The sequence below is a fragment of the Pantherophis guttatus genome, chromosome 4, assembly GCF_059756535.1.
Source record: "Pantherophis guttatus breed Tessera chromosome 4, ASM5975653v1, whole genome shotgun sequence".
Lineage (NCBI taxonomy): Eukaryota > Metazoa > Chordata > Lepidosauria > Squamata > Colubridae > Pantherophis > Pantherophis guttatus.
Window position 1 is genome coordinate 118,928,344 of NC_142066.1, and position 26,476 is coordinate 118,954,819.

Genomic DNA, 26,476 nt, shown 5'->3' on the forward strand with positions numbered 1-26,476 from the left:
AAATAAAATGAGTTACCACAGAGCTTCACATCCTTCAGATTTTCTTTCATAATAGTTTCTGGAAATATTACAATTCTAGTATATTTAGATACTGTCTGTCTATCAAAGGGGGTTTATATGTATATTCCAAATCAGAAAATTAACACCAATTGTTGACTTTCAGGAATTTATTACTTGACAATAGGTAACCCTGTTTGCCTTGTGAGCAGAAAGAGCCTGTAGTACAGTGGACTAAAGCACTGTTATTAACAACTGCTGCTTGCAATTACTGCAAGTTCAAATCTAACCAGGCTCAAGGTTGACTCAGCCTTCAATCCTTTCAAAGGTAGGTGAAATGAGGACCCAGATTGTGGGGGCAATAAGCTGACTTTGTATAAATATACAAAAGTATGAAGGCTATTGCTTAACGCATTGTAAGCCACCCTGAGTCTCCGGAGAAGGGTGGCATATAAATTAAAGCAAAAAAAAAAAACCAAAAAAAAAAAAAAAAACAACTTGATCATATCACTCCAGCCAGGTCCAGCCAGGTCTAATGAATGAATTATCCTTCATTAAGTGGTAATTGTATTTTCTGAATTTTTTTCTGAAAATATTTTACATACCATATTTTCTGGCGTATAAGACGACTTTTTAACACAGGAAAATCATCTCAAAAGTCGGGGATCGTCTTATACGCCAGGTACCCGAATCTGAGTTGCTGACTGATGACGCTACGGGAGCGCCGGCAACATTGAGGGGAAGTTGTGCCGATTTCGTCAAGGCTGCATGCCGCTGAATGCTGGACCCAGCTGGTTGCTACGCGGAGCTTCCCCCGCTGTCCCAGGCATCCAGGGGGATATTACCGATGCTCCGACTTCCCCAGCTGACCCCCAGTGATGGTGAGCCCCACCTGTCTGGGGAAGTTGGAGCGTCGGTAATATCCCCCTGGATGCCTGGGTGAAGCTCCGCGCAGCAACCAGCTGGGTCCAGCATTGAGCGGCATGCAGCCTTGACGAGATCGGCACAGCTTCCCGAATCTGAGTTGCTGGCGCTGACTGATGACGCTACGGGAGCACCGACAACATTGACTTGACTGTACACCGCCTTGAGTCCTACGGGAGAAAGGCGGTATAGAAATATAATAAATAAATAAATAAATAAATAAATAAAATCCCGTACTGGGAGTCCAGGTGCTTCAGCAAGCGGCGCACTGGATTCGTATTAGTGGTCCGCGAAATTTAAAATTATGAAGTTGGTGGTCCCTGAGGTCCAAAAGGTTGGGGACCCCTGGCCTAAGACCATCAGAAAACACATATTTTTGATGGTTTTAGGAATAACTTTATCGTGGGGGGTCACCACAACATGAGGAACTGTATTAAAGGGTCGCAGCATTAGGAAGGTTGAGAACCACTGCCTTAGCTGCTTGCCTTGCTTCGCTTGCTTCACTTGCCTGAATCCATTCCATCAGCAAGCAACTCCCTGCCTGCAATCAAGCAAGCAGGGAGTTGTGGACTTCAACTCCCAGAATTCCTCAGCCAGCAAAACAAAGCTGGCTGAGGAATTCTGGGAGTTGAAGTCTACAAGTCTCAAAGTTGCCAAGGTTGGAGACCCCTGTTCTATTGGGTAAGTTTTTTTCCCCTTTGGGATCTTTAAAAAAAATAGTTAATTGGGGTTTTTTTTAGTTGTTCTTTTTTAGACCTAGCCATTTAAAGTTTAGGAAGTTTTAAATTTAGCTTTCATATAAAAATAAAAATAAAATAAAATATTTGTGCAGCTTTCTGAGATTGTGTGTTTCTATAGTGTTTCACTCTAACTACACAAACACACAAAATCTCACAAAGCTGTATGTGGAATTTTGTATGTGTAAAGTGTGAAAGTTGGGTTTTTGGGCTTTTTGTGGCTGTGTGAGGTTCCTGCTTGTTGCAGGGGCCATTTTGGGTCTAGCACAGCTGCTTTTACATTGTGGGTGAGCCAGTTGTGTTGTGTTGTGTTGTGTTGTGTGTGTGTGTAAAGTGTGAAAGTTGTTTTTTTGGGAGGCTTTTTGTGGCTGTGTGAGGTTCCTACTTGTTTCAGGGGCCATTTTGGGTCTAGCACAGCTGCTTTTACATTGTGGGTGAGCCAGTTGATGTTTTTTTAATTTTTATTTGGTGTGCGTTGGAAGAGGGGTAGTCTTATACGGTGAGTATAGCCCAAACTCTATATTTTAACAGGAAAATTCGGGGGTCGTCTTATACGCCCAGTCGTCTTATACGCCGGAAAATACGGTATATATGAGCTTGAATTCCTCTGAGAATCTAAGTTACATTTGTGTTTCTTCAAGTCTAACCAAAAGTAAGCAGTTAGTTTGTTTCTATCTTCCAGTAAGGAAAGATGTTTAGAGTTATTTTCCTTTCTTGAATTGAGTCCATAATTAAATACATGTATTTTCATTCATTTAAAGTCCAGATTTTTTTTATTAAACCCTTTCTATTGTTATTAAAATGTTTCACTGGGTTTTTATTTCATATACTTTTATTCCTACATTATTCTATGATTATGTTTGTTCTCTGTCCGCTTCCCGCTATTCTGCAAAGGTCAAGTCAAGATTTTGAATAGCAGGCCATGGTTAATGTGGAATGTAAGTGAACCCAAGAATAGCCCTTCTGACCGATAATCAATTTAAACAATGAGAATGTTCTGCCTTTGGATTAAAATGTAACCTGGAGCACTTTGGGAAGTGGCCCAGTAGCTACAGGCTAAATTTACACAGAGAACTTTCTATTGCTTGTGATGTTTGATGTAGGCCTCAGATTCAGAAAGACTCTTGTAGGTTTATTTCCCATAACCTCTGCAATGATCTTTCAAGATGTTTAACTGCATTCCTATTAGCTATTTTCACAGAATATATTGGTAAAAACTTAAAATATATCCATATTAACAAATGGGAAGGAAAATATGTTTGCCAAGCAGGATTTTCCTTATTTTCGGAAGCAGATTTAAAATTAGATGATGAAATGATGACTTCATTTGAATATTAGATAACATTAGAGATCAAAATCCATTATATAATTTGTTGTAAATGGTTTATAATGCACATTATCTTGTCAAAAATAAATTAGGCATTTTATGGCTGTACAAGTAACTAATTTAAATTTTTTGCTCTCAGGATTTCTTCTGATGCTGCTTACATTAAACTAAAATGTAAAACAAAGAAAGAATTGAGATTGAAGATCATTGTTAATGTTCACTTCCACCTTGTGTTGGGCATTAGTTTGCAGCTAAGTAGCTATAAAACTATATCAGTGACACCAGTCCTACACTTGCCCATTATAGTCTTGTCTAATGATACCTACTGTGATGTAATAATTGATATTTTGCATGTGTCCCTTTGTTCTTGAAGACACAAATAAAACACAATGAACAGACAATGTCATTAAATATAATTTCAAAAGCAAATAAATAAAATTGTAAACTTAAGAATATAACTGAGATTCATTCCATGAATGATAGGTATATCATGGGTATATCATTTGGAGAATCTCCAAATCTTAGATGAAGATTACTTTTTCAATAATATCTCAAACTGCCATTTGGAATTGAGTGGAGAATGAACAATGGGAAAATTCAGATTGATCTGCTTCCTTGCATTGTTGCAGTTATGAATCAGACAAAATTTAGTACCAAAAATCATCTTATTGCACAATATTGCAAAACCAAAATGTTCTTGTTTCTTCTAAGGACAGTCTTAAAAGCCAAGATTTCCATATTTGAAAGGAATTGTTGGAATTTCTTCTCTCTATTTTCATACCTCATGATTTGAAAATGAATATAGGGAAGTTTCAGAAAGTTAAAACAAGTAATAATAATAAATTAAACAAAGGACGAGATATAAATTACGACAGTAAAATTACATCAATTCAAATGATTATTCACACAACATTCTGACCCAGGAAAAATTGGCTGCAACATCTGGGTTGATTCAGCTGATCTAGTTGAATCAGATGGCTGGATGTCCCCTTCCTCCTTGACTGCTCCATTTGTGTCCTTATGTGCTTGATGGATGAGGATAACCATTCCAGATAGGACGAGTATACTAATCTTCAGTCAAAGGTATACGAAGCTCTGGGGGAAAAAAACCCAAAGTAAGTAATACCCTTGGAGGAAGGTAAGGACAACAACAGAAAAAAAATAGTTGAAAAGGTTTGCAATGATTTTCTCTTTGGTCCCTGGCAGATTGGTGAAGATAACCACTTCCAGCTGCAGCTACCCTTGTGTAAGGGCAGCTTCTCCACTGATCTTGTAAAAGGTATGCTTTGGATGCAGCAATTTTCAAAAACAGCATGCTTCCCTCCCATCATGAGGACAGGAAGAAAAAATACCAACAGGTTTGTGCTGAGTTTTTAATTGTCATTTGTTCCTGTCTTTATTAAACAGGAAAGGAAATGTTTAAAGACAACAGGGAAGGAAATGATTCAAAGACAACATTGTATTGCTCAAACTTTTCCAATTAAATTTTTACATTTGTATTGCCACTGTTGCATTTTGGACAACTGAGTTTTACAATTTTAAACTTAGGTACTCATACCAAATGACCACATTTTGAGAAGAGGTTTTTATATATATTACTAACATATTTTTAAAGATTATCCAGACTTGTTTGGTTCTTAAGTAGAAGCGGAAATGGAAGTAGATCTTCTGCAGGTATGCATATATGGGAAGAGCCCTGGCAAAATCAGCATCCACTTCTTGAAAAAGAAAAAGAGGCAGTTACCTTGTACAGAATTGTAATTCCTGATTGATACAGGCATAATAGATTTTACTAGCATCTTTAAGATGGAAGATGCTTACTGGTCTAGGAGTAAGAAATTTGATACCACAAATGTCTACTGCACCACTATTAAGTTGTACCCGCAACTTTATTAAAAAAAAGTTACATCCTAAATTTAATTTAAATATCAGAAGAAACATGCATATTTTAAAAATGATAACAACTGAACAATACTGCACAATTTCATATATAACTTTTAAATTCTTCAATTCTTGTATTACTTCTTGGTTTAAGGAAAATCTTCATATATCTCCTGTGATAATCTTCCTTCACCTTTTGTCATTTCACATCTGCTACCTTTTAAAACTCCTTATGGTATGGGTGTTACTTTTCCCCAATTCCATTCACTAACTTCTCTGTGACTTATCCTTCTTTCATCCTTTTTTTCTTTTGTTTTTAACAATCACGTCTACTTATTTGCACTAAATACTGAACTAGAGTGGCTAATTACATTCATTTCCACAACAGCTCTGAAGCTCAATGCAATACTTTCGTTCCTGTGCTCCTATATGTTGGAGCATTGCCATTATAAAAAATTGTGGTAGGTAGAATATTTCATAGTCATATTTATTTATCGTCTGTGGGAGGTTTTTTTAAAAGAATGATCTGTTGCTTTTCTGGTTAGTGACTAGAGCAGAAGGACGTGTTCATTACAATCTGCTGGAGCTTTTGGAAATTCTGGCTTTCTAGCAAGAAGACCATCCAAGAGTATCTACCACCCAGTGGTAACACATACACAACAGTCATCTACTGTTTATAGGTCAATAGGTTTCTTATCTCTCAAAGATTATCTGGTCTCTTGCAGTGTGTCTCATGTCTTTGACATCCCATTGTTTGAAACTATATACTTCCTTCCAGTCTCTTGGCAGCTTATTCCCTTCAACTTCTGCTAACCACAAGGAATATTAGCAAAAAGCAGAGGGATAGTAACTATTTTCTCATGCAACAGTGAATTGCCTGGCTAGAATGCTTGAATGGCCATACCTAAGGCCAATAATCAGGTCTCTCCCCAGCTTTTTGGAAAACAGAAAAGGGAGACTGACAACAACAGCTGCCATGCTGACTTGTCTTTGACAAATGATCCTGTCACTCTTCATATTGATTAGCAATCTTACAATATTTCACTTCAAAAACACAGATGAGGCTGGGCTGTACCATGAGCAAAGCTCAAAGAAACAGCACTGTTTGCTTAGAAGTCTGTTGTGCTTAATGTCTGTTCTCATTTATAAGGAAGACTTCTAGGTAGTCTCCAAAGAATGATTGGTGAAATCATTTTCTTAGAACCTGTGATATCTGTCTTAGCTTGTCATTAAGATTACTTAAAGAATAATATATCACTGGCTATTTTTTTATTCACAGTATCATCTATAGCCACATCATTCTTAAAAGTTTTGGATGCAGTCTATCAGAAATCCTTCAAATCTATAATCGGATTGTAAAGGTGAATGTTACTGAAAGTAAAACTGTGAACTACATGACTGGAGAATCAACTATATCTCCTTTATTTAAATATATAGCTTTTGTCCTGGTTGCCACCACTAATCTTTGTAGACTGTTTCCTGTTTTCATTTCAAATATTTTATAGGACTAGAAAAAGGCAGTTTGAGAGCATTTTTTCCTGTGTGTGTGTGTGTGTGTTTTTGTTTTGTTTTTTTTGTTTTGTTTTGTTTTGTTTTTTGACTAACACCAACCCCTAAGGCTATGGGAAATTCTGAAAGGTTCTTTTGTTTGGACAACACTTTGAGGAAATATCCCTTTGAAGCTGCTTCTCATCTAAAAAATGAAGCAAAGTCTGTGTAGTCTCTGTAGTGCTTTGCTTCACATTGCTTTAATACACTTCCACTTTTAGTAGCCAGAAGTGGTTTCAGAACAAAGTAAAACATCTCAATAAGATAGATACTACCACCATTAAGCTTTTATGTAGCAAGCAATGCTTCTCTACAACAACATGAAGCATCTCACTAAAGTGACCTTTTATAGATTTGGTAGCCCACAGACAATACAGGCAGTTCTTACTTAATGGTCAGTCATTTAGCAACCGTTCAGAGTTACGATGGCCTCTGCAAAGTTACTTACAACCTAGTTCCCTTTTCTTCTACATTAATTGAGCAAGCTATTCAGTTGGATGTGCTAAAGTCCAAAGAAAGTATATTTCTAGAATTCTAGAGATTCACAACTTTTCCGTACATATATTTGGCAGAATAAGTCCCCTCAGTTTTGGAGTCCCAACATAAAACAGCCATGGAAGATTTCCATGGTAACAGAACACAAGCACTCTCTCTTTTTAAGTTTTTAAGAAGAGATTGAATAACCATTTGTCTGAAGTGGGGTAAGGTTTCCTGCCTAAGCAGAGGGTTGGACTAGAAGACCTCCAAGGTCCCTTCCAGCTCTGTTATTCTGTTCTGTTCTGATAGTCCAAAAATCTGAATACTAGGTGAGGACAAATAATAAATTTTCCTTAATCTTTTATTTTAAAAAGGTGTTCACCATTTGATTTAAAAAAAATCCTGAAACTAAATGTTCAGAAATCCTTATACTAATTACATGAGATAAATTTGTTTGGCCTTTAAGAAATATACTGCATTTAGATAAAAATTTTGCTCTACAAATACACATTGTATTGGATATGGTGAGAAAAAAAGTTGCTTCAGTTAAGCTAGTAGCTGATTAAATGAATAACATTTTTCTGTGGGTGAGGGGGTGTTTCCTTTTATTATAATTTCATACCCACTTTTGAATATGTTTTATCAAAAATAAAACAAACCGAAACAAATTATATGGAAAAAAAGAAAGAAAGAAAATGGACCATTTTCTGCCCTTAGGAGATACAATGCAGATTAATATGAGTTAAATGGAACATGACCAATTTGTGAAGCATTTGGTTTGTATCTTGAGAAATTGAAAAAGAGTTTATTTTCCCATGCAATCACACCCAGCCCTGGGCTACATCTCTAGTTGTTAGAATGGATGCCACAGGCTACCTGCCTGGGTATGTGCAAGTATCCTAGAATAATTCACATTTCATTTCAGATGCAATGATGTTATAAATTTACCTGAGTGACAGTAATGTTCCTTATCATTAGTTCAAACATGCATGAGAATTTGCATCATTCACTGCAAAAGATCTCCTTGGTAAAAAAGCTGGTAGGGGAAGCGGGCAGAATAGATACATATTTGTAACATTTTACTTAACATGTAAAATATATACATTAATTAATTTATAAATGACTTATTTATACAAATTTTTACCAGAATTTGATTCTTCTCATTCCCAGAAATGAGCACATCTCAGTGGAATGGAAAGAAGAACAAGAAATTTGCCTTGAATTATAGGTTCTGAGGGACACAGGTAGGCCTTGATTTACAACTAGTTAGTGACTATTCAAGCTTATGAAGAGCCACCACCACCAAAGGATACATACAATCATGTTCCAAAGTTCTAATCACGCCCCCCCAAGTCACACAGTCATATTTCAGACACTTAACAGCCAGCTCACATTTTTGATTATTTGTAGCATCCTATAATTATTTGACTATGCTTTGTAACATGTTTGCTGAAAACTGATGTTTACTTCCAGTTTTCAGTAAAAACACCTATAGTGAATAATAGATTTGTTTACCAACTGTGGTGTTTGCTTAACGATGGCTGCAAAAAATGGATCTGTGGTGTTCCGCTGTATGACTGTCACAACTTAACATAATGGGCAAGCTCCATGACAGTCGTAAATGGAGAACTACCTGTATATTTCTCTTCATTGATACAATCTTCATAACTCCTTAGAAAAAGAACAGTCCTTATGGAGAAAAATATTTCCTCTTAAAATTCGTCATATTCATACAAATGTGCATCTAAAACTAGGGGAGGAAAGAATTTCCACTTGAATGCTTATTTGCTGAATTTTGCACATTCTGACTAGTAAATAGATTAGAGCCAGCAATAAAAATGTATTGGGGAGAATACAGATATGAAAATACCATAGAAAATGTATTCTGTAAAGGAAAATTATTAGCAATCTTTGTGTATATTAGACGTAACTGCACACACAAATACCTTTGTTTGGAGAAGTGCAAGCCAGAATACATTTTAAGGAAAAAATTTTATTAAAAAATTCTCACTTAACCAAACTTAGATGCAAAGTTTAAAAAAAATGGACTCTTAGTCCATTCTTATTTCGCAAACTGTGACTTGAATGATGGTTTAGTGAATAATGATGGTTTAGTGAAGAATGGCAACAATATGAAATACCCAGGATTACAATTGTTTCTGATATCCATTGCATGGAATTTGATTGAAGGAAATTATGGTGAGCAACACTGAAACTCTAGTCAACCTTGGCTCTGTCACTGTAAACCTGTTTGATATTTATTGGCAGGAGGGGAGAGGCTCCAGAGGTACAGTAAAGCCCTGAATGTTATCATTAAGATTCAAACGGACCTGCAGTATCCAGATCAAATAATCCTAATATTAGGTATCTTGAAGAAAAATATTTTGAGGAATTACAAGAATAACATCCATTCAGTCTTCTACAAAGAAAACAATCAGAATAGAACTGGAAGGGACCTTGGAGGGCTTCTAGTTCAATCCCCTGCTCAAGCAGGAGACCCTATACCATTTCAGACAAGTGACTGTCCTGTCTCTTCTTATAAAACTCCAGTGATTAAGCACTTACAACTTCTGAAGGCAAGCTGTTCCACTGGTTTATTGCTCTCACTGTTAGGAATTTTTTCCTTAATTCCAGGTAGTTTCTTTCCTTCATTAGTTTTCATCCATTGTATCTTGTCCTGTCCTCTGATGTTTGGGAAATAAGTTGATCCTCTCCTCTTTGTAGCAGTCTCTCAAATACTGAAATATAAGTAATTTAATAATATTATTAATTTTGATAATAAAATAAATTAAGATGAATGTATTATTGTTAATGAAGTGGTTCGGGAATAACGAGAGGCACAACCAAGCAAGTGACAACAGCTCTTTAATTTACAGTGAGACTTCAGCAAAAACTCAGAGGCTGCAGTCCTCCTTATATACAATCCTGGAGAGACTGTCAGCCAATCAGAAACGTAGGCAGGTTTGAAACTCCCGCTCAAAAGTATCAATACATAACACCCCTCCCTTCCCAGAAGGCACTGACATTCAAAAATTTACATAAGTACACATAAAATCTCACAGGTGCCCAGGGCGAGTTCTCGTCCTAGTTGACCTGCGCAGTTCAGTGTTTGGTGGGGCGTCGAGCTGGTCGGAGGGACTTTCTGTCTCTCCCGGCTCCGCCAATGGAACCTCCTGGATTTTGTCCGGGGCGTGGTTATCCCCGGTTGGGAGTGGCGACTCGCTGGGGCGGCGCTGGAACCAGGGCTTGTCAGCTAAGTATTCTCGCGAACCCGGGCTTGAGTTAGCTGTTTTGGGAAAGTTGTTATAGTTAGGCTCGGATATGTCTAAATTTATGTTTGCTTCGCCGACTACCCTTTTTCTCAGCTGGTCTATGTGGCGCTTCCAGAGTCTGTCTACCCCCACGTCTACCGTATAGGATTTCGGGCCCGTTATGCCCACTATGGTTCCTGCAACCCATAGAGGTCCGCTGGCATAGTTGCGAGCGAACACCGGGGACCCAACCTGAAACTGTCTTAGTCCGGAGGTCTCCCCCTTGAAGTTTTCGTGCGAATAGTTGGGATGAAGCCTATCTAACACGCATCGGAGCTTCCTGCCCATGAGGAGCTCTGCTGGGCTTCTCCCTGTGGCTGTGCATGGTGTGGCATGCTGGACAGCTAAGAATTGATCTATCCTGGCCTGCCAGTCCCCGTTATCTAGTCTGGATAGGGCCTCTTTGGCCGTTCTTACAAAACGTTCGGCCAATCCGTTAGAAGCCGGGTGGAACGGGGCCGATAGGGCATGGCGGATGCCCAGTCCGGCCAAGTATCCCTCGAACAGGATTGCTGTGAACTGAGGGCCGTTGTCAGATACTAGGGTATCCGGTAGGCCATGTGTGGCGAACAGCTTGCGAAGGGCCTTAATAACAGCCTCGGCTGTGGTAGAGAGCATTAAAATGATTTCGAGCCATTTCGAAAAGGCATCTACTACAATTAAAAACGTTTGCCCGTGGAAGGGGCCAGCAAAATCAATATGGATCCTCCCCCATGGCCCTTTTGGTTTCTCCCGGATGGGCGCTACCGGGGGATCGGGGCGGGACTCCTGGCAGGGTCTGCACTTCCCCACCCACTCAGAGATAACTTGGTCCATGTTGGGCCACCAAACGTAACTGCGGGCTAAACTTTTCATTCTGACAATGCCCGGATGCCCTTCGTGCAACAATTCCAAGACCCTCGTTCGCAGTTTTGTTGGCACTACCACCCGATCACCCCACAATAAACAACCCCCTTGCGTAAACAGTTCGTTTCGTTTGTTTACAAAACCTTGATAGTCCCCCCCGTCCACCTTGACCGGCCACCCTTTCAGCACCCACCCCATCACAGTGCGAATGATTGGGTCCCTGGCTGAGGCTTTAGCCACTTCGGCAGAGGAAATAGGTCCCAAAGTTAATGTGTCCAGTAGAAGGACGGAGGCCTCAGGTGTTGGATTGGTCAGTAAGTCAGGTAGGGGACAGCGGCTGAGGGCATCCGCGTGACCCAGGGTCCATCCAGGTCGATGTACAAGTTGGTACGAATAGGCCGAAAGAAAAATAGCCCATCTAGTCAAACGTGGGGACAGGGCAGCGGGGGTGGGCCTGTCGCCTGCCAAAAGTCCTAGCAAGGGCCGGTGATCAGTCACAAGTTCGAATTGCCGGCCAAAGAGATATTCGTGGAACTTTTTAACCCCCGCAATTGCAGCCAGAGCCTCTCTGTCCAATTGGCTATAGTTCCGCTCTGCGCTTGACAGGGTGCGAGAGTAAAACGCAATGGGCGCCTCTAGGCCGTTCGGCAGTCTATGGCCCAGGACGGTACCAACTCCTACGGGGGAGGCGTCACAAACCAATACAAGCGGTAGCGCTGCGTTGTATTGGATTAGGAAACTGTCTTCTGATAGAAGTCTCTTAACTGCCTCGAAAGCGGCTGCTTGTGGTTTCCCCCAGACCCATGGTACATTCTTCGCCAATAGTTTGTGTAGGGGATCTGCGACGGTAGCTTTGTCTTTTAGGAACATTGAGTAAAAATTGAGCAGTCCAAGGAAGGCTTGGAGCTCAGCTTTGGTCTTGGGGGCAGGTGCGCTCTTAATTGCTCTCACCTTGCTTTCGGTAGGGTGGATGCCTGTGCCATCCACCCTGTACCCCAAAAATTCAACGGAGGGGACAGCGATCATACATTTATTTTTTTTTTAGCCTTAGTCCTGCTTCCCTAAATCTAGAAAGGACGTTCCTTACTCTATCCCCTAACTGACGTTCGTCCTGAGCGCTGACTAGAACGTCATCAAAATAGGGCACCACTCCGGGAAGCCCTTGCAGCAGGCGCTCCATGGTGCTTTGAAACAGGCCGGGTGCGACGCTCACCCCAAACTGGAGCCTGGTGCATTTGAATGCACCTCTATGAGTAACAATCGTTTGTGCCTCTGCCGTGGCATCATCAACTGGTAATTGTTGATAGGCCTGAGCCAGGTCTAATTTGGCAAAAAATTTTCCGGGCCCCAGGGAGTGTAGTAGATGATGCACGATCGGCACCGGATAGGCGCTCGGCTGCAAAGCCTTGTTGATCGTGCACTTGTAGTCGGCGCAGATTCTAATTGAGCCGTCAGACTTAACTGGGGTCACTATAGGGGTTTCCCACTTTGCATGGTCGACGGGAACCAACACCCCTTGTTTAATCAGTTTGTCCAGTTCCGCATCGATCTTTGGTTTCAATGCGAAAGGCACTCGTCTGGCCTTGAGTCTTATTTGGGCTACGTTGGGGTCTAAGTTAAGGGAGATAGGGGTCCCCACATACTTGCCCAACGTGTCCCCGAAAACGTCCTGGAACTCGGTCAGGAGACTGTCTTTTAACGATGACTTGAGCATCTGGTGGACGCCGGTGAAACCCATGCCGAGGGCTCGGAACCACCCCATGCCGAGAAGGCTGGGAAGCTGCTTCGTGACGATGGTCAGTGGCAGGTCTCTTTCGTAGTCTCCGTAGGTGACTCGGAACGTGCCCACGCCTTCGAGGGGGACTCGGTTCCCCTGGTAGTCTAGGATGCGCAGTCTCTGTTTGGAGAGCTGGTCCTTCCGGAACGACGGCAGGAGGGTCTTTAGGGTCGCCCAAGACATTATGGAGAGAGCCGATCCGGTGTCGATCTCCATTGAGCATGGCTTGCCGTTGATTTCGACCACCGTGCTGACTTTGTCCTCAACTTCCGCGCTGGCCTGGTCTATGTGAATGCTGCGGCCATCTCGAGGTTCAAATTCGCGCCGTTTTTTCGCGCCGCCTTCTCTCGTTGGTTGTTTCGGGCACGTTGATTCTGGTTGGCTGCGGCGCTCACGTGGTTGGTGTTTTCTGGGCAGAATGGCTCTGCAGACTCGCGCCAAGTGCCCTTTTTTCTCGCAACGCCTGCAAATAGCCTCCCTATATTTGCAGGACAGTCTGTCATGGTGCCCTCCACAGCTGGGACAGCTTCGCCGGGGGCTGCCAGTGTCTTTTCTCTGGTGCTCTGTTCGGAAAACGTCTTCATCCGACTCGGACTCCGAGCTGGATCCGGCGTCTTCTCTGTGCACCGGGGCAGACTTGGGGTTGTCTTTGCTGGTCAGCGGACGCTGCAGCGTCTCTGCGGCTTTTGTGGAGGCTTCATGAGCCCTGGCCTCGTCTAGAGCTCCAGCAAGCGTTAAATCAGGCTTGGCGAGCAAGCGCCGTTGCAGCCTAATGTCCCGGACACCACAGATGAGTTGCTCAAGCAACGCATCGTCCAAGTCTCTATAGTCGCAATGGGTTGCGGCTTTTCTCAGGCTGGCCATGTATGCGCTGACCGGTTCTCCCTCTCGCTGTACGCGCTGTCTGAGTTGGTATCGTTGCACGAACTTGGAGGGCACGGGAGCATAGTGAGCCCGGAGCGTGGCCATCAGGGTGTCCCAGGAAACGGTCTGGACCGGCGTTGGCTCGCATAGTGACTCTGCCATCTCGAACACGTCCGGTCCGCAGTGGCTTAGGAAGAGGGCCCTCTTCCGATTAGCGGAGAGCCCTTGCATGTCGCTGGCTTCGAGCGAGCATTCGAACCTCGTCAGGTACGAGACCCATTTTTCACAGGTCGGATCAAAAGGCTTGGGCGGAACGTAGGCAGACATGTTCGGTATGCCTCCTGTGGTTCGCCTCGTCGCCTAGCTGAAGCTCGTGGTCTCACTGGTTCGCTTGTTGTGACCTCTATCCCACCTTCGTCGCCAATGAAGTGGTTCGGGAATAACGAGAGGCACAACCAAGCAAGTGACAACAGCTCTTTAATTTACAGTGAGACTTCAGCAAAAACTCAGAGGCTGCAGTCCTCCTTATATACAATCCTGGAGAGACTGTCAGCCAATCAGAAACGTAGGCAGGTTTGAAACTCCCGCTCAAAAGTATCAATACATAACAGTTAATGAATGAGAAAAATGTATTATTGTTAATGAATTAGAGAGACCCTTCCCGGAAATGAAGAAAGATGGTAAACAACTGGAGCAATTGTAATTGAGAAGAAATATAAGGTGCAAAATGATGTTATTCAAATATAAAATTGAAAATGATAAAAAATAATGGGGGGAAAATTAATCTGGCAGAAGTTGAAATAATAAGATATGGAGAAAAATGATAAATTTGGGATAAAGGATTACCCAAAAGAGATGAATATTGGAAAAAATGGGAAGATTAAGAAGTATTATAATGATGATTTTGATTATGTATAAGATGTGACCTGGTCAACACTCTGTTCATAAGATATGTATGATGAAAGTTTTTTTTTTTAAATAAAACTTATTTTTTTTAAAAAAAGTACTGGAATACTGCTATCACATCCCCCCTAGCCCTTCTTTTCTCTAAATTAGCCAAAACAAATCTTGCAACTGTTCTTCATATGTTCTAGTCTCCGAGCCTTTAATCATCTTAGTTACTATTCTTTGCACTTTTTCCAAAGTTTCAATATATATATATATTTTGTAATGTGGTGACCAAAACTGGATGCAGTATTCCAGGTGTGGTCTTACTAAGGCTTTATATATCATATAGTACTAATACTTCACTTGATTTTGATTCTGTATATCTCTTTATGCAATCAAGGATTGTATTAGATTTTTTTGGCTGCTGGCTCATACTGTTGCCTCATATTTTAATGATTGTCCACTAGGACACCAAGGTCCCTCTCATCATTACTGTTTTTGAGCCAGGTTTCACCTAATCTGTACTTGTAGCTTTGGTTTTTCCTATTTCGGTGTAAAACCATACTTTCCTCCGCATTAAATTTAATTTTGTTGAATAGGGCCCATTATTCAAGTCTGTCAAGATCTTTTTAGATCCCAAGCTTGTCTTCTGGGGTGTTGGCAATTCCTGCAAGCTTAATGTCATCTGCAGATTTGATGAATTCCCCTTCTATTCTATCATTTAAGTCATTTATGAAGATATTGAAGAGTATCAGGCCTAAGATGAAACCTTTCGGTATCCCACTGCTTACTCCCCTCAATGTATATGTAGTACCATTAAGGCTACTTGCTGAGTAGAGTTTGTCAGCCAATTATAAATCCATCTAGTGGTGATGCAGTCTATCCCACATATTTTTTAGTTTACCAAGAAGTAGGTTGTGGTCTACTTTGCAAATGCCTTGCAGAAGTCTAAGAATACTACTGGTTTGTTCAAAGCATTTCACTGGTCTGCTAATTTAATCACTTTGTCAAAGAATGAAATAAAAAAGAAATATATGTGAATAAAACTGTATCGTTAACCTTTGCTAGCTTGATAAATGTGTACAAATCAGAAAAGTAATGCCACAATATTCTTTAAAGAAGCATATTGACAACAAACGTTGAAAGAATCTATCTTTAGGAAAACAATGAGGACCTCTTAAAGCTGTGTATGAAAAAAGATGAAAGTTATTTGGAAGTATCAAAAAAATTCTGATGTTTTTAGCAGGCCTTTACTAGGCCTTGAAATTCAACTCCAGTAAGAAATAGTTAAGGATAAATCGGGATAAGGCTACTGAAAGAGAAAACAATAGCCAGTCATTTAGAAGAAGCAGACATGATTGAGCAGTAGTCTTCCATAAATGTCCATGTTTTGATCAGCTAATTTACAGTTTCATACAGCAAATACTTGAATACTTTTCTATTTTTTGCATAATATATGATTCTTCAATGCATCTTTTGAATCCAGGTTACTGATGAAAAGATGCATTCTGACCTATATGTGTTGATGAAGTAGTATAGAAAAATGTGGTTGCATATATTTTTGCAACATATTCCTCACTGTCCTATTTCAGGAATATGTAGTGCTTGTGTGTTATATCTAAGCTGTTTCCTCTAAAGCAGCAATAAACCAATAAAATACATCAATGTGGGAAGGCTTCTGGAAGCTCCATAGCATTCTGGGAACATGCAAATGCCCCCCTTGCTCAAAGGGAGGTCCTCAGTTACTGCTTTTCATTATTCCAGGATTCCTGTGTATGACATTGCATTTCCCCTGTAATTGGGTTAAGCAAAAATGTATTCGATGGTACCAGTGGGTTAAGATTTGTATTTTCTTTCCTGAGAATGGAAACACTGTGGTGTTCTTAATAATTCAACCCTAGCCACCGTGTGTGTGATTCCATATATCTAATCACTAAAATTGATTAACATACCATTTTTCTGTAAGGCAAATGGCATGATGATGGGCAGATTAAATTATTTAGAAGCATATTTGTATATAACCTTTATTAGAACCAAACAAAATGGCCCAAATAGTAGCATCAAACAAAGCTAGCTTTAGATTAAGGTCAACTAGGCACTAGTCAAAACATCAAACTTAAGAGTTCCAAAGTTTCCCCACTTTCTTAATCAGGGGTCCTTAACCCCTGGTGACTGGTCCTTGGATAAGCACCAGGCCTCAGCATGCTGGCAACTGGGCCACACAAACAAGTGAAGCCCCATCCACAGGATGCAGACAGCATGTGAAACCATGTCCCTTCTGGTCCATGGAATAACCTCTCTCCACCAAACCAGCGCTCTGGTGCCCAAAAGGTTGGGAGCCACTGTTCTAAATCATTGCAAACACAATGCAAAAATGCAAATCTTTGCATTGGTGGGTGAAGACATCATTACAGTAGTCAATGTGGTTTAAGGGACTATATGCCCTTGGCACTTAGTAGCATGCATTGGATTTGCAAAAACTCTTTATTACATGTTGCAAAAGATCAAAGATGAGATGAAGAATATAGACTGAATGCATTGTCAAATGAGTGGGTACCGTTACTGGTTTTCATTTATACAGAATGTAATATTCACAGGAAAGTAGTTGCTTCCCTCAATAGCATTTCAATGAAACATTGGAACATATCAGACATATATAAGAAATTACTGCAGTGAAATGTTAACTAGGGGCATGTGTGATGCCATGTTGCTAGTTGAAAACTGAATTTTTTTTAATTATTTTTTTATTTTTATATGTCGCCCTTCTCCGGAGACTCAGGGTGGCTTACAATGCGTTAAGCAATAGCCTTCATACTTTTGTATATTTTATACAAAGTCAGCTTATTGCCCCCACAAACCGGGTCCTCATTTTACCCACCTTAGAAAGGATGGAAGGCTGAGTCAACCTTGAGCCTGGTGAGAATTGAACTCACAGTAATTGCAGGCAGCTGGATGTTAAATGCTGCCTTAGTAGGAGGCGTAGGCATTAGCCTCCTACACCACTCAGGCTCCTCCGTTGCAATTAGAGAGATTATATGATCCTACAAAGAACATGGTTCTAAAGATTTGTGTATCAAAGACCAAGACTTTGATAGGAAAAATTGAGTGAATGATTGCAAATTATACATAAAAGCAAACAATTAAAGGAAGTACTATATGGTAGTTGAATTTGATACATAAATTTGATAGAATGTTTTCCAAAGATGGAAAAATGGATATAGATCAATTAAGATGTACAAATGCAGGTAGATAGTGAATAGCATTTGGTCTATTGTAAGAAATTGAATTGTTGAAACAAAATTTTTTTGTATAATGGATGTTTGTTATTCAGAAGTTAGAATCTATTTGGAAAACAAACAATTAAGTTGAATACAATGGGAATTCATTACTTAAGAAGTAGGTGTGTGGGGGGGTCAAGAATGGATAATTAAATATTAAAGTTAGTTTAATATTTAAAGTTAGGATTAAATACAAAAGTTAGCTACTAATACAAAACATGTACTGTACACTGAAGTGATTTGGTCATATCAAGAGAGTGAATGAAGATGGGACAAAAGACAAATAAAGGAAGGAACAATGAATGGGTAGAGAGGAAGGGGAACATTGGGAAATTCATGGTTGAATAGAATTGATGAGAATTCTCAAAACAGGCAGGCAAGAAATTTGAAATATACAAGGCAATATCTGAATCATGTATGAATGGAGTACAATCTGGATGAAAATATATGAGGAGATTATAGGATTGTGTTGGCATAAATTAGATTTAATTGGAGTTTCTTTTCTCCTTCTCTTCCTCTTCCTTCCCTTCCCTTCTCCTCCCTTCCCTTTCTTTAGCAGTCTGCTTATTTGAAAAGAAATAGTATATATGTATTCTTTATTAAACTGGTTAGAAACAATTATTTATTTTCCTTTTTCAAAGAAGAGGCACCATAATCGCTTACTAATAATATATATGCTTTGCATAGACAACATCTCTGTTCCCAGCCTTTGAAAAGCATTTCTTACAAGTTGTTTATAAGTTGAGGAACTGCAGCCACCCAAAGATAATGATAGGGCTCATCATCTGATGACCCAGTCTTTTGCCCAAGTCCATTGGATACTAATACAAGGTGAGGTTGTTAACTTTGGGGCTCACAGCCATGGGTTTGGCAGTTGTGTTGCTCAGATTGTGAACTTAATTCTAAGTAGTTGGTTAAAATTGGCTACTATAGAATACCTTCAGCTAAGAAAAAATTACCTTCTTATAATGAATATGCAATACAGGTAGTCCTCTACTTACAACAGTTCATTTGGTGACCATTCAGAGTTTACAATGGCACTGGAAAAAAGTGACTTATGGCAATTTTTCACACTGATGACCATTGCAACATCCTCTTGTCACTTGATTTACATTTGGATGCTTGACATCTGGTTCATATTTATGATGGTTGCAGTGTCCTAGGGTCAGGTGACCATCTTTTGCAACCTTTTGACATGCAAAGTCAATGGGGAAGCCAGATTCATTTAACAACCGTGTTATCAATTTAACAACTTCAGTGATTCACTTAATAAATGTGGCAAGAAAAATCGTAAAATGGGACAAAACTCACTTAACAAAGTTCTCACTTAGCAACATAAATTTTGGACCCAATTGTGGTCATAAATCGAGGACTACCTGTATATTCCTTTTTCTTAATAGTCATTTCAAGGGTTATTTGTTTTTTAGAGGGGAGAGGAATACCATATGAGTTTCTGTTTTGACTTTGAAGCAATGACAGCACCTTGTACTCAATTCACACTATAGATTTGGGTTGAAGCTGGGCACATTTTGAACTCCTATAGTGGATATCCCCCCCCCAAGATGTTTAAAATAATAGTGATAATAGTAATTATAATAGCAAATTTGTCTAAACTTTTTGTTTTGTCAGCTTCAGTTTACAATATGACTACCTAAAGCCTATTTTCCAGGTTCTTTTCTTTTTCCTCTTGATGTTCAACATCCGTTTCTGTTGGTGTCTGGTCAAATTGCCAATTAGTGTTTATTATTGTAGGCATTTTGTGCTTTGTGTTTGGTTGTGTGCTGTCTTTCAATCACTGGGCTTCGACCATCACTCATGTCATCCTGCACAAGCCACCCAACAGCTGTTAGATGACCTGAAGATGAAAGGCTTCTCCCCTGTAACCAATCCCTGGAGTCATACCATCCCCTTCCCCTCAATTACTCTATAAATCCTGATAGCAGCTGAACACACTGTAAAGCAGCATGGTAGCCTTCTTGTCTGCCTCCAGAGAGGAGCCACTGGGATGAACTATCTCAGCTGGTGCGGTGAAAATGCTATGATATGGTGGTTGCCTCTGCCCCCAGTCTGCTACAGAGGACAGGCCTCTGGAGAAGGAGTTAGCAGCATTCTGCTTAGAAAGCCTTTGCATTGCTGATATAAGCCAAACAGATGGCTGGTGGTCTTGCCTACAGTGATGTAGAAGTTGATTTATTTGTTATCAGAGCCCAGTCTACTATATAATAATGTAAAATTATGTATGATATTTTGCAGGAGAAGCAACATCCCCAGCCCCATATGTATACTTACATTTAACTCAGCCAACTAAACAAAACTACTGGAATGGGATGCTAACTATTTGCATCCAGTTAGGCATTACCAGTCAGGTATTCAGCTTATATTATCAAGGAGAGATCTGAATTCCTTCTCTTTATATTAGACCACAATCTACCACAATGTCTTTGGCCCTACGGTGAATTAACATGCTTAGCCCTAAGGTAAGAGGCAATTAAGGTGCTAACAGCTCAGTGATAATGGAATGGAATATGTGGGCTAGGGAAGATCGGTGCATATATTTATAGCAAATCAGAAAAACACAAGAGCATGAGCAAATCATCAAACCATTGTCCTAATTCCTCACATCAACAAATTTTTATAAAGAAGTTCAATTATATATGGGAAGAGAAATGCTCAATGATTAGGAAGATTTTTAAAAAGAGAAAATTTGAAAGCATGAAGACAGACTTCAGTAGAGGGTGGAAATTGACACAAGGAAATATAGTGAGAATAAATGTAAAGTACTAAATGGGAAGAAAAAATTAAATTAAGGAGCCTTGATAGTACAGTGGTCTAAAGCACCCTGTTATTAAGACCAGCTGCCTGCAATTACTGCAGGTTCGAATCTCGCCAGGCTTAAGGTTGACTCAGCCTTCCATCCTTTCTAAGGTAGGTAAAATTGAGGACCCAGTTTGTGGGGGCAATAAGCTGACTTTGTATAAATATACAAAAGTATGAAGGCTATTGCTTAACGCATTGTAAGCTGCTCTGAGTCTCCGGAGAAGGGCGGCATATAAATCAAATTTTTTTAAAAAAATTGCAAATATAGGACGGGAGATACATGAGTACATAGGAAAGGGATCTGAATGTCCTTATCAACTGAAAATTATACATGAGCTTGAACCAATGAATGTGCCAAACTTTATATGTGAGGTCAAAAACTTTTAAAACGTAAGATAGGGCAGGAGATGGGCAATGTTCTTGGGCTAAAGAGGCCAAAGACAGCAGTATGTGGGACCATGTCCCAAACCCTGGAGTTACCCTTTAACTTTGCTTCAGATAATTTTCTCCTCTTCTGATTTTCCTTTATTTATTCTGTCCACCCATTGATTGTTCACTGCTTGAGCCCATATACTTCTAATAACTGAATGCAAATGTAGCATTCTATTCCAATACTCTTAATAACTTGTTTGAATTGAAATCTAAGTATGTTTTCTAGGGAACAGTGATTATGTTTGCCCTGCAAAGCATTACGCATAATGTTACATTATTATATGAGCATTGGTTCCTAATTTTGTATTTTACTTAACATGTTACATAAACACACTGTACAATATAAAGAAATACACACATATATGTTAGAGCAAAGTTTTGAGTTTGAATCTAAGGAACACGCTAGGGAAAATTTGTTGGAGCAGAGTTTATTTTGGCAACATAACATGCAGAATAGCAATTGAAAGGTAGGCTACAGAGTAAACTCTGTTTGCGACTACAGGTTTGAGGTAATTACCTTTCTCTTGCTCCTCCTAGGAGTAGAACGCCCCCATCCCAGGAATTATTGCAAACTGCAATTAATTGGATGGCCAAAAGAGGATGCTCAGTGGTTACGCACCCTGCTGAACTTGCTAAATTTTCCCACTCATTACCATATCAACTGGCTTCCTGTTTAATTAACATTGCAACTGCAGGTGTAAGTTACAGGGAGGAAGGGAACTTTTTGTTTATTAATAGCTATGTTATCTGGTATTTACTTGAATGGTCTTGTAACATTTGGCCAATTTCATTGTCTTTGTGGATATAAAGGATTTCCATGTCCTGAGGGGATTTCTAGCGGTTTTGATTGAGATGTCTGCCAATCTCCTATCAGTTTCATTTAAAGTGTCAGACTTGGCTGAAAGACTCGCGTGGTTCTTTTTTTGTGTGACCTGGGGTTTCCTGGGATCAGACAGAGCCAAGATTAATGTGTGATTTGACTAGAAGATGCCATGAAGGTTTTTACCTTCTAACGGTACAATTCCATATATTTCTAATACATGAATCCATGAATATGTATACTTTTGGCTCTGCTTTTATTGATTCCCATTGCAGCAATGATATTTCGTAACATATACTATAAGCTTTCCCATGAAATCCTTTCTGTTCTTTAAACAGAACTTTGACTAATAAAAGGTGTCATATGTGACATTGTTAATAATATGGAAAACATAATATTCTTGTATCACATACAACTTGCTTCAGATAATAATGCAATGATTTTTTTTTTAAGCGCAGTTTAAAGGAAAAAGAAAAGAATATATTATTTAACCTTTATGGAACAAAGCAATCAGAATAATAAAAAAGTGTTTCTCCTTCGTACATACTTATTTTTGGTATAATTTTCTAAGGACTGAATTCATTTTCACAGCTCCTTTTGAATGCAGCTTTTCCTACAGGGTTTTAACTATTCGAAAGTTATGTGATAGTTCCACCATTTGACGTTTTTAAAAACTGTGACTGCCTGGTCCTTCCTTCCTTCCTTCCTTCTCTGAAACAAAGCAGTAATGAAAGATCATAAAGTATATGATCATAATATTATGCAATATCCATTTCTTGATTGAATTATGTTTCCATAATCTGAAACCCTTCAGATATGTTGGTTTTCAACTCCTAGGCTATCCTAACCATTCGAGCCATTAATTCTTCCTAATTAGGCAACAATAAGAATAATCAGTATTAGATTACACCCATTTCATTTGTAATTTCAGCATTTTAAACTATTTATAATATAAAATAAATATATGGTGATAGAAATAAAAACAGAGTATAGCAGCACTATAATATTCCATTAGATTTAATATTTTTATCTTCAAAACTATATTTAATATGGTTCTATGTTCAAATTCCTGGAACCAAATTGCAACATTTAAGTTAATACCAAATTGATGACAAATCCATTTAATTACCCCTTATCTTAGAACCAGAATATTTCCATATTATGACTGATTCCCCGCAGAAACACCTTCATGGCATGGGGGAAGGAGGCAAAGAGAAAAATAGTGATCAATTACTAAAGATCTTCCCCTTTTAAATGTTCAACATATATATATAAATACCAGGATCTTAATTGTATGATTGCAATCACCATCTTAACCTCCTGATAACTCTTCTGAGAATACTCCAGATTTCCACTCTCCAACTCCAAAAGAAGCAGTTTGGGGGGGGGGGGGCAGGAAGAATGCATTATTTTCACTGTTGCCTATCTTGTAGTGTTGACAACATTGGAGGAATGGAGGGAATGAGAGAAATGGATAGATCGATTGATTAAAGTATACAACAGCTCATCTGATGAAAAGTTATTCAGAGCAGCATACACAATAGATAAAACAGAAAATATAAAAACAGCAAGTACAAATATAAAAATAAATATAATAAAAATCAAAAATACAAACCATAGATGAATAAAAAATGTTCCTCTTAATAATCGATCTATCTAGCTTAGTCTCCAATTCAATTATAATTAGATCTCTTTTAACTTTAACTTTATTTTTATCTGTTAGAGAAAAGTTATTTCTCAGTTGCTGTGCCTATTAATGGCATTTGGAATGGACAAGTAAATAAGCCAATCAGAAATGGGTTTGAAACGCCCTGGATTTTATATTCCCTCCCATAACTGTGACTGTGACAGTATAAAAGGAGATTCCTGACAGAAAACTATTGTCAGTTAGAAGTCAGTTATTAGTTAGTTAGTTGTCAGTTAGAGGGCAGCTCTGCAGTTCTAAATGTCAGTTAGATGGCAGTTAGAAGGCAGTCCAAAGGGCAGTTCAGAAGGCAGTTGGCAGTTTGGAGAGTTCTGTTCAGCTCTTCTGTTAGAAAACTGTGGGCAGTTTGGAAGTCAGTTAGAAGGGCATTTCTGATGCAGTTCTGATGGTTTACAAGACTATTTCTTCTGAGGAAGAATAGCCATAACTAACATCTCTTAGAGATATTATATCTATCTATCTATCTATCTATCTATCTATCTATCTATCTATCTATCTATCTATCTATATCTGACAGGATATTTAAGCAAAGTAATGAAATACTATTTAATATTTGAATATATATTCTTTTTATTTTTATGTGAATAAAAACATTTATTGTTAACTGCTAGTATGTCTCATTTGTTATAGTAGATTGTTATCAAGATAAGGTTTTATGGTACATTGATTTAACCTCTACAACATTATCCTACTTTTATTATTTTTATAAATAATCAAGGCAGTGAACATACTTAATATTCCATCCTATACCCCCCCCCCCACACACACAAAACTCTATGAAGTGAGTTGGTCTGAGAAAGAGTGACTCACCCAAAGTCACCCAGCTGGCTTTCATGCCTAAGGAGGGACTAGAACTGATAGTCTCCTGGTTTCTAACCTGGTACTTTAACTATTAGATCAAACCAGCTTTCTTTTCTTCTTTTCTTCTTCTGTTTTTTTTTTAAATATTGAGATGGATGGGCCAATTTAATTGAGGAGGGGAGGAAATTCCATAAAGCAGAGAAAGGATATTTCCTGGGACCCACCAAATGTAGATTTCTAGCCAATGGTATACACAGCATGCCTTTTCTGAGTGTTCTAATGGGGCAGGCTGCTGTATGTGGGAAAATGCAGTCCCTCAGATAGCTCTCTGTGTCTCTAGAGATAACTAGTATTATCAGCATTAAGGTTATTTTTCCATGGTCTTTATGAATCTTTAAGAGTGGGTTACTTGTCTCTATGTGTTTATTAAAGATCAAAAAGAACCCATCAAGTTTTAAGTGTGTTTACATGACCAGAGGGAAACATAATTCCTTTCACTCAGAGCCTTGGTAGTCTAAAATGAGAAAAAAATTCCCAGACATCTCAGAAAATAGATGGGTTAACTTATATGTTCTAATTTCTATTTATTACTGTTTGATAAATATTTGTGTCAAATACAAGTATATGTCTCTTCTGGGATGTTATATGTCTCAGATAATTGTGGATGGGATGTACAAAATTCTGATGCCCAAAGAGTTTACTAACTAAAGTTTGACATAAAGAAAGAAAATGTAGGCTGCAGGAAATAAAGGCAGGAGTAAATAGAGAATATGCAGTAACTGCAAAACTTACTAATTGGCTTAGTTGCATTGGTGTGTGAGAATTAGGAAGCTGACTTAAAATTTCACAAAAACAGGCTTCTCGGAAATCTGAGGAAAGTTAAATCAACCAAGGAATACAGGGATTATATGAAAAGATTGTAGCCAACAGGAAGGCACAAATGTGATTGTTTTAATAGCAATAGCAATAGTACTTAGACTTATAAACCGCTTCACAGTGTTTTACAGCCCTCTCTAAGCGGTTTACAGAGTCAGCCTATTGCCCCCAACAATCTGGGTCCTCATTTTACTGACCTCGGAAGGATAGAAGGTTGAATCAACCTTGAGCCTGGTAAGATTCGATCTGCCAAACTGCTGGCAGTCAGCAGAGGTAGCCTGCAGTACTGCACTCTAACCACTGCATGACCATGGTTCCTACTATGTGAAGCTTTATTCTGTGCAGCTGTATGTCTAATTTTAATTTATAATATGATCTTGGTAATTATTATTTTCAAATAATTTATCAAAAAGGAATCTTTTTGATAAATTGAGCACATCTCTTATTTTTTTTCTTCGGATCTTAGAAGGTCCTAGAATTTCTGTTCTTTTCTCCGAGTCTTTTTGAGGTTTATCCCCAATAGATTGGTTAGAGTCAAAGGAAACAAATGTACATAATAAATAAAGTAAATGAATGAAAACAATTTGCTTAGTTATTAGTACTTTGTCTAGGAATGCAGCCTTTTAAACTTAAAAGCATAGTACAATTAAAAACAGATAGAGGAAGAGATTATTAAGAACAAGAATTTAGAGAAAATAGTTACACATTTCCAAATGTCACTAGTGAATCCAAATGCATTTCAGCAATGACCAAGTTAGAACATTTAATTAAGTAATTAAATAAACCAATCCTCGATTTCATGAGGCAGTAACTCAATTCCCAAGTGAATAAGTTATGAGACTGAAAGCTGAGTAGTTTATCAAAAGGAAATCTAATTACTGCTAGGGAGTAAGACAGATCAATGATATTACTGTTATAAGAAAAGGTGCACTTAACATAAAATAAGACAGTGTTTATAATAATTAAAAATGACTAACAATATAACATTTCCTGTTCTTTATTTCAAGCTTCCAGAATATATCATATAAAAGTCGCATACATCCTACCAATGTTTGATAAGTCAAAATCAACTGCATAATACCATTTTTTAAATCACAGTATATGTAGTTTCCTCTACAGATACTAATGATTTATTTTGTATGTGTATGTTTTTTTTAACTTCATGGTTCC

General features: G+C 38.8%; 1 protein-coding gene and 1 long non-coding RNA gene across 3 annotated transcripts in view; one reads left to right on the plus strand and one right to left on the minus strand.

The window, feature by feature from the left end:
* The window catches only part of NPVF (neuropeptide VF precursor), a 164,167-nt gene that overhangs the window by 23,220 nt on the left and 114,471 nt on the right, over positions 1–26,476 (plus strand). The window lies entirely within an intron of this gene.
* LOC117655064 (uncharacterized) lies at positions 3,028–23,294 on the minus strand. Its single transcript, XR_009620921.2, has 4 exons — positions 23,204–23,294; positions 22,472–22,635; positions 9,457–9,629; positions 3,028–4,080 (listed from the first exon to the last, which is right to left on the minus strand). It is a non-coding gene; the product is annotated as an uncharacterized LOC117655064 (long non-coding RNA).